Source organism: Lissotriton helveticus, chromosome 4_1 (assembly GCF_964261635.1).
Source record: "Lissotriton helveticus chromosome 4_1, aLisHel1.1, whole genome shotgun sequence".
Classification (NCBI taxonomy): domain Eukaryota; kingdom Metazoa; phylum Chordata; class Amphibia; order Caudata; family Salamandridae; genus Lissotriton; species Lissotriton helveticus.
The window spans coordinates 1,323,828,635-1,323,843,243 of record NC_136063.1 but is presented as its reverse complement, the minus strand read 5'-3'; the positions used below and the strand labels follow the sequence as shown (position 1 = coordinate 1,323,843,243).

The window sequence follows — 14,609 nt, the reverse complement described above, 5'->3', positions numbered from 1 at the left end:
CAGAGGCAAGATAGTTGTCATATAAAACCTGTACATGGACCAGATTATTATAGAGCAACATTATAGTCTAATAATAAATCAAACACAATAGGTCCGCATCAACCAGACAGGAGGAGGCATCGCCATCATTCACAGGAACACCATCCGCATCACGACCAACACCGACGACACCATCGCACCCGCCGAACACCTGCACTTCCAGATCCACGTCAACCCCAAGACCACCCTCAGAGGCACCCTCATCTACAGACCCCCGGGACCACGCACACAATTCAGCGAGGACATCGCCGACTTCATCAGCCCGCTCGCCCTCCCCTCAGCCGACTACATCCTCCTCGGGGACCTCAACTTCCACCTGGAGAACAACGACGACCGCAACACCACCGCCCTGCTGGAAAACCTCGCAAACCTGGGACTCAAGCAGCTGGTGACCACCACCACCCACCTCGCCGGACACACACTCGACGCCGTCTTCTCATCCAGCAAAGACATCGCCTTCAGCCACGCCACAGGACTCCACTGGACGGACCACAGCTGCGTCCACTTCACCTTCAGAAGAACGACGATCCACCACCACCAGCAACAGGTTGCCCGAAGAAGCTGGAACAAGATCACAGCCGACCAGCTCGCCGCTTCCCTGAGTCAGCACCCTCCCGCCAGCTCAGCGAACCCCAGCCAGGCCGCCGACAACCTCACGAAGTGGATCAGCAACTGCGCGGACGAACTCGCCCCTTTGAGGACCCCGCCCAGCAGACCCAGCAGCAAGAAAGCCCCATGGTTCACCGACGAACTCAAGAGCTCCAAGAAGGACTGCCGAGCTCTCGAGAAAGTCTGGAGAAGGGAACCAACACCGGACAACATGACCACCCTCAAGCTTGCCACCCGGAAGCACCACCAACTGATCCGCGCCACCAAGAGAACTGCATTTAAGGACCGGCTGGACAACAACGCACACAACTGCAAGGAACTCTTCAACATCGTGAAAGAGCTCTCCAACCCCAACGCCGGAAACAACGACATCACCCCATCGCAAGACCTCTGCAACTCCCTCGCCTCCTACTTCCACAACAAGATCACGGACATACACAACAGCTTCAGCACTCAACCATCGCACACAACGACCGCAGCAACACCGCCCACCACCACCCTCCGCGCCTGGACTCCGATCAGCACCAATGACACCGTCCGCATGATGAACTCCATCCACTCCGGATCTCCGACTGACCCCTGCCCTCACCACGTCTTCAACAAGGCCGACGCGGTCATCGCACCCCACCTGCGGGACATCATCAACACCTCCTTCGACACCGCCACCTTCCCGGAGGGCTGGAAGCACGCCGAGCTCAGCGCTCTACTAAAGAAACGAACAGCGGACCCCACCGAACTCAAGAATTACCGCCCCATCTCGCTCCTCCCTTTTCCAGCCAAAGTTATCGAGAAGACCGTCAACAAACAGCTGGCCGCCTTCCTCGAGACGAATGGATCCCTCGACCCCTCACAGTCTGGCTTCCGAGCCAACCACAGCACCGAGACTGCCCTCATCGCTGCCACCGATGGCATCCGAGCCCTGATGGACAACGGAGAAACAGCGTCCCTCATCCTCCTAGACCTCTCCGCGGCATTCGACACTGTCTGCCACCGCACCCTAGTGCAGCGCCTCAGCAACGTCGGAATTCAGGAGAAGGCACTGGAATGGATCGTCTCCTTCCTCGACGGAAGAACACAGAGAGTCCGTCTACCACCGTACAAGTCAGAGGCCACCGAAGTCATCTGCGGCGTCCCGCAAGGATCCTCGCTGAGCCCCACCCTCTTCAACGTCTACATGAGCCCCCTCGCGCCCATCGCACGCCAACACAACCTGAACATCATCTCCTACGCCGATGACACCCAGCTGATCCTCTCCCTGACCAACGACCCCGCCGCTGCCAGAGCCAACCTTCACGAAGGGATGAAAGAGGTAGCCGAGTGGATGACGACCAGCCGCCTGAAACTGAACTCAAACAAGACGGAAATCCTCATCCTGGGCTCCTCGCCCTCCGCCTGGGACGACTCCTGGTGGCCCCCCGCCCTGGGCACCGCACCCACACCAACAGACCACGCACGCAACCTGGGCTTCATCCTGGACTCCTCCCTCTTCATGACCAGACAAGTCAACGCCGTCTCCTCGTCATGCTTCAACATCCTGCGCATGCTACGGAAGATCTTCCGGTGGATCCCCACGAGACCAGGAAGACGGTCACCCAGGCCCTCGTCACTAGCCGACTGGACTACGGCAACGCCCTCTACGCCGGAACCACCGCCAAGCTCCAGAAGAGACTCCAGCGGATCCAGAACGCCTCAGCCAGACTCATCCTCGACATCCCCCGACGCAGCCACATCTCCGGACATCTGAGAGACCTGCACTGGCTCCCCGTCAACAAGAGAATCACCTTCCGTCTCCTCACCCACGCACACAAAGCCCTGCACGATCAAGGCCCGAGCTACCTCAACAACCGCATCAACTTCTACGCTCCCAAACGCCACCTCCGATCAGCCAGTCTCGCCCTCGCCGCCGTCCCCCGCATCCGAAGAACGACAACAGGAGGAAGGTCCTTCTCCTACCTGGCCGCCAAGACCTGGAACTCCCTCCCTCCCGACCTGCGCCTGACCCAAGACCACCTCTCCTTCAGGAAGAAGCTCAAGACCTGGCTGTTCGAGCAGTAGCAGCACCCCCCCCCCCTAGCGCCTTGAGACCCTCCGGGTGAGTAGTGCGCTCTATAAATGTCCTTGATTGATTAATTGATTAAGAACTGGAATTTTGAGCTCACATATTTGAAAGTGTTCACATATGTGATAATGAAGAAAAAGGAGTTTTGGTAAAATAAAATATTTACCCAAGTTCAGACAATTTAAGCAGGGAGGCCATGATTTATCCAGGTTTTCTGGCTTCACTGTGTACGAATCAGCCACTAAATTGGTGTCTATCTTTCCTTTTTTGTTAATACTTTGTTTTTAACTCTGTGCATTTTTATATAGTGCAAACTCGACCATTTTACATGAGCACCAGTTAATTACACTAGGTCAGATTAATTTCTTATAAGCACAGGGCGATTGTGATTTGCCCAGAATCACAGGAGGTTGAGCAGCCACTGGTTCTCTAGTCCCAAGGATGGCGGCTGTGGCCATGACGCTGCATTCTGGGTAGACAGAGGGTGGGAGACAAAAGCCACATGAAAGCTCGACTGGTTTCGAGGTTCCAAGCTTTCAGTGGCTCGCCCACATCTATTCTCTTTCTTTTGTTCTTGCTATATGTAAGTTATTTACACGGGTTCAAGTAATCAAGGGACAGCCTAGCAATATGATGAGATTGCAGGTGTTTGCCACTAAGTAGGACACTGTATACTCAGCCTGCGACGGACAGTTGGTCTCCCAAACCCTGCCCTCAACTTGTTGAGTAGCTGGGGGCGAACAATCAAGGGTTAATTCTAACAAGATGTAGTGAGGTTGCGTAAGGGGAAAGTGCAATACAATTATGAAGGTACCAATAAAGGCTTGAATGCACATCCACGTTTGTGGAGTTTTAGAAATACACAACATCTAGGGGTATTGTTTGTTGGTCCCTTAAAATATGGTTATTTCATGACCTGTGTGTGTGTCCTAGGGACTGTGGAGGCCATAGGCTCCACATTCTCGAGGGGCCAACCAACACTAACCCAAAACTGGAAGATAAGCAGACTTTTCAGATATTATTAGTCTGAGCACTTTAGCTCAAACCATTTTGATTCCATTGTACTGAGATACTGTTTAATTGGTTTACAGGTTGCACTATATTTAATTTTGCTTCCACCTGTTTCGGTGTTCATGTTCTGCTGGCTCAAGAAAGGTCCATGTTTGACCTAAAGCTAGCATATTTCTAGCCAAAATTATAAGTGTATAACTTTACTAGTAATCAGGGCTAGCCACATCCTTTAACCCTAAAGTATTGAAATTGGGCAGATTGCAAGATATCGTCTGTATTAAGGGTTGGCGCATTGACACAAGGCCCTGTGTTAGAAATGGGATTTCTGGTTGGCTAAGGCTTGCGCCAAAGCCAAGCAGAAACCACCACTCTAGTCAGCGCAAGGGAGTTACACGCTGAAGATAACCCCTGCTCACCCCCTTGGTAGCTTGGCACAAGCAGTCAGGCTTATTCCAGAGGCAATGTGTAAAGCGTTTGCACAATACACACACAGCAACAACACAGTAGGCACACTACAAAAGAAACTCCACCCAAGGGTATATAAAAATAGCCTTTGTATTATCATAAACACATTAGAAACATGATCACACATTTACCCTGTGCCAACTGACAATAGGCAATATTCACAGGGGATTATATACAGGACCAGGCTAATCGGGCCATGGTCAGCACCATCAGAACAGGTAAGTAAATGTAAAACACAACCAGTAACTACTGGTACCATAATGACCTAAGCATTATCATATTATCATTAGATCCCATCCTGAAGTATCATAACGTGACATTAGGCAATAAATCACATTAGACACAAACCTCATTAGCATAAACACATTACGCACTAGGCCTTACCAGCATGAACACAGTATGCCTAAACATCCTAAACATAAACACATTATGTCAAAGGCATCAAAAGCATAAGTCACATTAGGCATAACTCACGATGCATAAATCACATTTTCTGTGCACCACATAAATCACATTTGGGCCTGGTGCCCTATCCATCTAACAGTCCCCCTGGCCAACTGACCTTCTCAGAGGGCTCAAATGCCCTTTGTCCCAAATGTCAGGGCTTGGGTTGCCAATGCAGCAACATCAAAAAGACGCAATTGTGCAGGACTAAACATTCCAGTTGTCACTAATTGCTGTGTAACTGTGAAGGTACTAGGGATACTGGCACAAATCGAAAAGGGGTACTGGCACCTCTGTGACTTCTGGACCCCTACTGGGGCCTTGCAGACAATGTGCCCCCCAAACGTTGCAGCTGCCTGCGCTCTCACAGGGCAGTTGGGATCAGCAATGCAAACACAGGCACCACTGTGCCTCTGGACCCCACTGGGGCCCTAAGAATAAATTATGGCCACTGTTGCAGCTGCCCGCTACGGCGGTACAGCTGTGAGAAAACAAAGAGCAGGCACGGGCACCTCGGTGCCCTGTGGACCCCCACTGGGGCCCTAGCAACAAATATGCCCACGTTGCAGCTGTCTGCTATGGAGGTGCAGCTGTGACAACATCCAAAAGGGGGCCCGGCACCACTGTGCCTTCGGGACCCCCACGGGGCTCTAAAAACAAATATGCCGCCTTTGTTGGGGCGGCACGCTCTCTCGCGGAACCACTCAGACACTAGAACTGGCACTGTGCCTTGCATCGATTAAAGCCCCACTCACCGGCTCTCGGTGGGACTTTGTGCTCCTCTTTGCCCGGTCTGCACGCATGGTTCCAGGTTGCACGCGGGGCACTCTCCTCCAGTACAAGGGCCAGCCTCGAGTCAGGCACTGAGTTGCCTGTCTTCCGCTCTGGCTGTGCAGCAGTTGGCAGCCGGAGCAGCTTCCTCTCCTGGCCCCTTTCAATTAGTGGCCATCACTTACCTGTCTTCTGGGTTGCGCTTGCAGCGGCCCGGCGGCACTCTCAGGCAGCGGTTCAGTGAGGGGTGGGCACCCGCTACAAACCAAAGATAATTGCGGGGTGGGCACTCGCCATCAGAAAAGCACAACACAGCGGGGTAGACTCCAGCTAATCTCAAAATAAAATTAGCAATGCGGGGTGGGCACCCGCTCGTCATTGCCATAAGCAGGGTGGGCTCCTGCTCGATTTCAGGAGCACAGGGGTGAATCCCCCACACAGGGGATATCCTCGCCCCGCAGCGCTGCAGGGGAAAGATGCTCCTCACCTCCTGGGCAAAATAAATATAGCACACACAAGGCCCTGGGGGCAACATAAAAAAAGTCCTTAGGTATTAAGAGGCATAGCGGGACCCAGGGAGACCACCACCCAGGGCCCTCCAGCAGGGAGGCAAGCCCTCTAGGCGGTTCCTTCTGGGCCTCCAGCAGCAGCAAGTCCCCTAGCAGGTCCAGGAACCGCACATTTTCATGGGGTCACAGCCCCAGTATTTATACACTGAATCTATTTTTCTGCAGGACAGGGCTTTTGAGGAACCAAATGCAACTGGTTCAGGGGGATTTGGAGCACTCTGTTGACAGGGCTCCTCTTCTCTATTGTTAGGTGGGCCAGAGCCAGCATTCAATAGGGCAGGCACAATCCTATTCAGGGACCAGGGACTTCTCCTCCCACCACTCCAAATGCAGATGTCCCATTCAACCTAGCACTGACTTACCCTGCCCCTCCTGGAGCCACACACACCTCCCAGCCCCTGTCACTCAAAAGCCAGACATACAAATCACATCAGGTAGGCAGACACATAGCACACAGAAATGCCAACTTCTAAAAGTGGCATTTCTAAAATAGTCATAATAAATCTGCGCACCCCATAGCGTAGCATTTATTGTTCCTATTTCAAACATAACAAACTTGACCACGCTCATATCAGTAATTACCACTGAAACACTTATCGGGGAATCCCCAATGCATTCCCATGGGAGGGCAGCCTCACAATAGTGAGAAACCAAAATGGCTGTTTGTCACTACCAGGACATGTCACACACTTAAGGTACATGTCCTATCTTTTACCTACAATGCACCCTGCCTATAGGGCTAGCTAGGGCCTACCTTAGGGGTGACTGACATGTAGTAAAAGGGGGCTCACGACATGGCACACACTTTAGGTGACACGTCACAGCGGCAGTGACATTGCGCGCACAGGCCCTGCAATGACAGAGGCCCGAGACAGGTTTGAAAGGCTACTTTGGTGGGTGGCGCAATCAGCGCTGCAAGCCCACAAGTAGCATTTAACTTACCAGCTCTGGGTATGAGATACCACTTTACAAGGGACTGACAGGTAAATTAAATAGGCCAAGCTGGTATAGACCAATCTTACCATATTTAACATAGAGAGCACACACACGTAACACTGAACAGCAGTGCTAAAGTGCCCAGAGGCTTAAAACCACCAACACCATGTCAGAAAAAAGACTAGGAGAAAGGCAAAAAGTTTAGGGATGACCCTGCAAAAAGGGCCAAGTCCAGCACCCTCATTTTGAGTTGCTGATAAATAGGCCAGATTTTCCCCATGCCATGATAATGGAGGTGCCAGTAACTTTGGTGATGGGGAACATCCAGCTCATTAAATTTGGATTCTGTTTGTCCACTAAGAAATGACAATTTACCAGAGAATCAGTAATTTTGAATCCTAGTCCACCACTAACCCCCAATTTTGTGCCAGACTTTCACCTGAGAGTTTGGCTGTTTTTAGCTGCAGCAATCTCTGCGTGAAAGTTATGGTATTTCCCCAGATCTTATTATTCTAATGGGCTGGTACCTGGCCCCATCGGAATTAGGAGAATACTCAGAATAGAATAAGTACACAAGTTCTCTAGCTTCAGGGAAGTTAGCTCAAAACAAAAAGAACTCCTTTAAAGTAGTACAAGGTAGGTTGATGTCTTCACAATATTTGCGTTAAGGACCCAATACCTAGGTGGGCAATGCCTTCTCTCCCATAGTGCAAAGTAACATGTGAGGCACCAAGCTAGCTCAGTCTTTCTAGCCAATGATATATGTTTTATTGTTCCTATTACAAGAGACCTTCAGTCATAGAATGTTGATATAAAGTATGTTGGAAGTGATATGTCCGCAATGGGTAAGGGTCAGCAAGAATGAACCATTTGTCCTGTAATTTGCAAGCCAATCCAAAGACAACGCAAACAACCTTGAAGTAGTTAGGGGTCCATAAACTCACTTTGTTGGCTGGAGTCAGCATTCAAAGAGGCTGTCAGGAAGGAAAATGACAAGTGCAGGCTGTAGATTTTACAGCTGTTGCTGCTAGGGAGTAGAGCAAATAGGAGGTGGAGATGTTGGAGAGTGGTAATGGTGTAGAAAAAGTGAGATAGAATTAAAACTTGTGGAAATATATAAAAATGTTGTTTCTTGCAAGGCTCAAAGATCATGGAAGAGCTGAACTAAAATTGAAAGAAAAATAGCACCTTCCAAACCTAAGTCAGACCAGTATTCTTGCAAAACCAAGAAAAGCATAGTAAAAGGACATCCTAGAAGTGCAGAAGGATGACTCATCATGTAAACTGAAAATATCAAGGTATTGGTCTCAGTTTTGTTTCATCAGTTCAGCAACCTAGGTTGCAAATAGTTTCTAAACATTGCATTTGCAGGCTGCCAGTCTGTCTTGGGTCTGAGCAATAACCCAACTAGATCTCACTCAAATAGATCTTGTCCTCTTTTGGGAGTATTCAGGGGCAAGAGAGAGTCCTGTGTCTCAAACCCCTGCTCATAATCTGGTTTCTCTCAGCCTAAGAAGTGTTGGCGAAACCAAGGCCTTTAAAAGGTTGGTTAACATCTATTCAGGTTTTCAACTTTGATAGGTTCTTCACTATGTAAGCACACACAGTACTCCTGTGACTCTCTAGCTAGATTGACACTAAGTAGATTAGTATATTTTTTAATCCTTCCACCTCTCTTCCTCAGGACATATCTACACACAGCAGATCTTAATAAGCAGAACATTTAGAAGTCTGCTTTCTGCACTGAAAAGGGAGTAGTAGATAGAACATTTCTCTTGCCTCCAGTACAGTGAAGAGACACCATATTATTGCTAGCCAATATAGCTCAGCAGACCCTTCAAATGAAAATGTTGATAAGGGTCAAAAGGATGCAACTATGCTTCAGAATCAGGGAGACTACTTCAAGACAATGCAAACATATTTAAATCAGCAAGAGTTGCGTGATTTTTAAAAAATACGTCCCTTGAGGGCCCCCATGTCCATATGTATTGGATGAACGGAGTTTCAGACTGTACACTTACTGTATTCTTACACTGGTTGCATAACAGTGCCTCCAAGGATGAGGATTATGACTCTTCTTGGTGTATTCATACAATGTACTCCCTGGTAGACTCCACCTGTCGACATGCTTTCTGCACAATGGCAGTCTCAAATTTAGAATGCAGTCAATGCTAGCAAGAGGGGTAAGGCTGCCGGTCCTGATGGAATCCCTATCGATTTATTTAAATCCAATCTCGAGGTTTGGGGCTCGATTTTAACAAGAGTTTTAAAAGCGTGTTGCGAAAGAGGTTTTATTTCGACTTGGTCGGAATCTATCATCGTAGCTATTTTTAAAAAGGGCGATCGAGAGAATCCTGCCTCCTACTGCCCGATTTCCCTCCTGGACTCTTCGATGAAAGTATCGGGCAGAATTATTTTAGAAAAATTACAGGGATGGACCGAAGATAACAATATTTTAAGTGAAGTTCAATATGGTTTTAGAGTTGGATTGGGCACTAATGAACAGATTTTGAATTTACGTATTTTAATCGATAAATATGTCAGAGTTAAGAGAGGTAACTTTTATTTGGCCTTCGTAGAACGTGTACATCCAAGAAGAAAATGCCCACCTTGAAGTTAGTCTGTATACAAAGTCTACAGACCGCAATACACTATTGCATTTCTCAAGTTGCCATCCCCGCACTCTGAGAGAGAATTTACCTTACGGACAATTTCTCAGAGTGCGGAGAAATTGTAGTAGAAAGGAGGAATACTTTAAAAGTGCGGAAATCTTAAAAAACAAATTGATTGCCAGAGGCTACCCGAAAAGGTTAGTCAAGATCGCCTTAAAAAGGGCTTGGTTTACACCAAGAGAAACATTACTAACACCTAAAATTAAAGATGCTGACACACCTTTGACGTGTGTGCTATCATACGACCCCAAAGCGAATAAAGTTAAAAAATTGATTCAAAAACATTGGACACTGATTGAACATCTGGGAATCAAAAAACTCCTATTCGCTTTCAAAAAAGGCAAAAATATTAAACAATCCTTAGTCAGAGCAGCGAGAGAAGAATACTCCACACCTAAAGATTTAAGAGCACTTCTTAAATTACCACCTGTAATAGGACATTATAGATGTCAAAATTGTGTGGCGTGTAATCTAACTACAGATGCCAAGGAGGTCGAAATAAATGGTGTAAAGCATTATCATAAAAGTTTCTCGAATTGCAACACAAAAAATGCAGTATACTGTATTAAATGCCCGTGCAATAAGGCGTATATTGGACAAACAACTCAAATAGTAAAAAAGCGGATTCTCCAACATAAATCAAGGGTAAAATGTAAAGTTCAGGGAGCACCTTTAGTACAACATTTCGAAGCTTACCAACATACGGAGAATGACATTACGTGGACAGTCCTGTGTGTGTTAAGTAAAGGCAAACCAGAAGAAATAGAATTCAAACTAAATAGACTAGAGGCCAGACTTATCGAAAAATGTAAGACGGCATCCAATGGTTTAAATGATAGAGATGAGATTTGGGCTCTGATATAGAATATTCTGTGAATAGGATGCACAACAGAGAAAAAAATGTTGTACGTTGATATAGAATTCCCTGTCATTTGGCAGTCGCCTGTTTTGTTTCTGTATTCAATCAACTGTAACAAAGATATAGAATTGGCAGCTAATTGATATAATTAGACATGTCTCGATGCTGGTTCTGTATCCATTTAACTGTAACACTGACATTGAATATTATGTGATATTTCTCACTACGTTCAAAGGAGTTTGAACGAATTTGTTTTTAATAAGAGTGACAGCCCCTGCTGAAGTTGGTGATGGCTTATCTATTTCTACTTTTCCTTTCTTTATTTGCACTGGAAACTTGATAAGGTTTCGTATTAACGCGCTTTGGCTTTTTGTCTTATTTATTTTGATGTCTGAATGTAGCTTGCCGTTTTTTTCAAAATCAGACGTGGTATTATGAGGGAAAGAGACCGAGAACGTAGGTCGGTAGTACCTGTTCGTGTAACCGGATATTCCCCTAAGAGCAGTCTTTCCTCTGTGCCCAGGGCAGTGTGATTTAACTTCCACGTCACGTGACCGGCATTGCACGCCACAGATCGACCATGGCGGTGGATTGAGGAGATGTCGAACAAACTTGGACTAATGAGCAGCAACGGAATAACTAAGTAAGCAGTACTACGTGGACCACTAGTTAGAGGGAGTTCATTTAGTGACCACAGTTTGAGTAGGTGAATTAATGAACCGAGATATAGTGCCTCATGGTAATTTTTTATTATTCAGAAACCCGTGGAAAATAGAAAAAAGAAGTGATTGCCCCCTCGGATTTATTTGGAGTTGGGTCAGCATTTACTAGGTAAGAATTCCCACCCCTATTACCAGACCATATGTCTATTCGATTAGGTGGGTAGATGTAAATAGGAGCACTGATGTATGTTTCCATTTGCAACATAGGGAGCGGCCTTTATAACAGCGGTAGAGGATATTCGGACAGGACATACTTTTTGGAATAAAGAAGCCCCCAACCCCCGTTTGTTCTCGGTAAGCATTTACAATGTAGAACTGGATGTAATTTTAATTGGGTCCCATTGAGAACGACATAGTTATGAGCTTCATTTCATTGCCCTGATTACAGAGTGTTGGAATAGTGCACTGAGAAAAGAACTGCGCCGTGTGTTGCCTTCATTTCGGTTGAGGTTCACTCATTACGGTAACAGATTCCCTCTCGTTTTCTTGGCTCTTAGTTATTTTATTAGTTTCATTAGAGTATTAACGGAGACAGAGATATGGAGATGGAAGAATTTTAGTTGTTATCTATCTTTACTTTCTCTGCATCACACCTCGGGTGATAGCTTATAGGGATAATTTGGTAGAGATATGTATGGATATTTATGAATATGCACGGTGTCTTGGTAATTGTTTGTTTCACAACAGGGTGTCATGCATGAAAGACTGGATTGGATTTTGGGGTAGCGGCTGACCACTGTGAAAGATAAGATATATATATAAAATGTGAATATGTAAAATATGTAAATATGCATTTATCCCTTTCTCTGAGCGTATTTTCAGTTTTGAAGGTATGTAGTTATACACTTTTTCTCTGATACTTTTTTAGATGGATCATTATTAGCCCTTGTCCTGATGAGGCCCGTAGTGAATGGGCTGAAACGCGTCGACACCCATGAAAAGACACCAGTATTAAAAATTGTTTACTTTGTGAAAATATATATTTAAGAAGAGTACAATAAGAAGATAGGTCAAAAGAATATAGACCGCGTCTGCTCTTTTGCTGATTTCTGGTTAGATCTTAATGCACAGGAATGCTTAGTTATACATGTTTATAGCATCTTTTATTTTCAAAAATAGGTGGGCTAACATGCTTTGAAAAAATAGGTGTGTATATATATATTTGTATTGAAATATTGTGTGTATATATATGTTGATTGTGTGATTGTACCTAAATATTGTTTGGAAAATTAATAGGTCGTTGTGGTACATAATTGTTCTAATTTTTCAAATCAAACACAAAAATAAAGCAGAAGTTGGAAATTGGTGTTTTGAGTTGGAACAGGGTATGGGTACATAAATGAGGCAAAATTCAGTTTCTTGGAAATGATTAATGGCATGCTGAAGGAGATAATTTATATTGCTCTTTCATAAATAGATTTTGAGAATCAGACCAGAGGCATCGTTAGACTTTAGACTGTCTTCGTAGACCTCTCAGCGGCTTTCGATTGTGTAGTACATGAGAAACTATGGGGGATTTTAAAAGATATGAAAGTTGACCCGTTTTGATACAATATTTAAAACAACTATACACAGGAGCGACAGCAAAGGTCCGTTAGGGTACTGAGGGCGAGTGCACCGCCTCCTTTAAAATCGAACGAGGCGTAAGGCAGGGCTGTGTATTGGCACCTCTCCTGTTCTCATTATACACCAATGCACTAGGACAGGAGATGGTGTCAAATACCAGGGACCCGCCATCAGTAAATTCCCGCCCAATTGCTTCCCTCCTGTACGCGGACGATGCCGTTCTCATGTCCTGTACACAAATAGGATTACAAAGGGCCCATAGCTTTTATACAAGTTTTATGTCCAATCTAGGATTAAAATTGAATGCAAATAAAAGCTTTGTGATGTCATGCGGTCACAGTAGAAAGAAGATCATTCAGAACCTTTCAGGCGGGGGGGAAAAAGGTGGAGACTACCCCCGCCTTTAGCTATCTGGGAGTGCTTTTCGATAAATCTGGCTCTTGGTTAACAGCAGTTAGAGCCAGGTCCCTACTTTTCTTGAAATCTTTTGCAGCACTTTTTAATTTCTCTAAGAAATTAGGGAAAAGGCCACCAAAGATATTACTAACAATATATCATGCACGGTGTGAGAGTACGGCAATCTATGGGGCAGGTATCTGGGGCTTTCAGGACTGCAGTATTATCCAACGTATTGAAAACATGTTCTTGAGATCTTTGCTAAGCCTCCCAAAAAGTACCCCTGTTTTTAATTGCCATTCAGAATTGGGGGTCACACATATCTCTGATTTGATTAAAGCACAACCATTATTGTTATGGCACAGAATTTGGACCACTGAGAACGCACGTCTAAACAGAGAAATTATTCAGGACTTGATGAGGTTGGATAAGTCTTGTAAAATACCATGGCTATAATATGTGGGAGATTTTATGCAGGATATTGGCCATCCAGAATACTATTCTAAGCCTGAACGCATAAACAATTTAAAACGTAAAGATTTAAAAAAAATGGTGATGCAGCATCTAGAAGAACTCAGACTAACATCTGAGCTAAATAAGCCAATGGTGATCAGCCAGAAACTGACCCTGACAACTGTTTCTATACAACCCTATTTGCTGTGTGTTCAGGGCGGATATGACAGATATCTCTTGACAAGACTTAGGTTTGGGATTTTCCACCATCTCATTTCATATCCAACCATAACTTATTGGTCAAGAGTATTATGCAAATGCCCATGTGACGATGTATCTGGACAAAGTACCATGCACATAGTTTTATTCTGTAAATTATACAACAAAGAGAGGAGAAGATGGCTAACACCATTATTAAAGCAGGGCGGATGGAGACAATGCCGCCCGCCTTTATTTATTTACAGATGCTTGAAAATTACTGCTGCATAGGGTCAATGGCGGGATTCCTAAAGAACGTTGTGAGGACTAGAAAAGCAGTTAATTACTGAATCACAGGACATCTGCTCAGAGTTACTAGACAAATGGATTAATGAAAATTATCTTGATTTTAAGTCTGATCTCTTGAATACGATTGCTGCATATATCTTGCTATGCTTAGAACGTAAATGTATTATTGTTTCATGTGTATGCTTTTATGATTTTTAACAATTTTAAAATTGAATAAAGCTTATTTTTGATCTGATTTAATTTGAATGCTGACTGCTACAAAAACGATATGTTCACTAGGCTTTGTCTATTTGCACATTCTCCACAGCCTGCATGCTTCTGTGCAGCAGTGTTTGCTTCACTATGCCTGAAGACTGTCTGTGAATCCTAGACCTCTTCTGCAGCACCCCCTTAAAGGCCAAACTAAACCCATCATACTATCAACCATTCACTCCACTAAGACTCCAGAATCCCGACGCAAATCAAAGTGATTCCTGGCATAGTCCGCAGTATAGAGTGCTATATAAACACTACACTGAAATACAATAGAAT

General features: G+C 45.4%; 1 long non-coding RNA gene across 1 annotated transcript; it reads left to right on the top strand.

Annotated features, from left to right (window-relative positions):
- Positions 1 to 10,939: 10,939 nt before the first annotated feature.
- On the top strand, positions 10,940 to 14,292 carry LOC144827509 (uncharacterized). The gene is made up of 5 exons (XR_013610224.1): positions 10,940 to 11,077; positions 11,193 to 11,265; positions 11,364 to 11,450; positions 11,545 to 11,619; positions 12,025 to 14,292. It is a non-coding gene; the product is annotated as an uncharacterized LOC144827509 (long non-coding RNA).
- Positions 14,293 to 14,609: the final 317 nt, after the last annotated feature.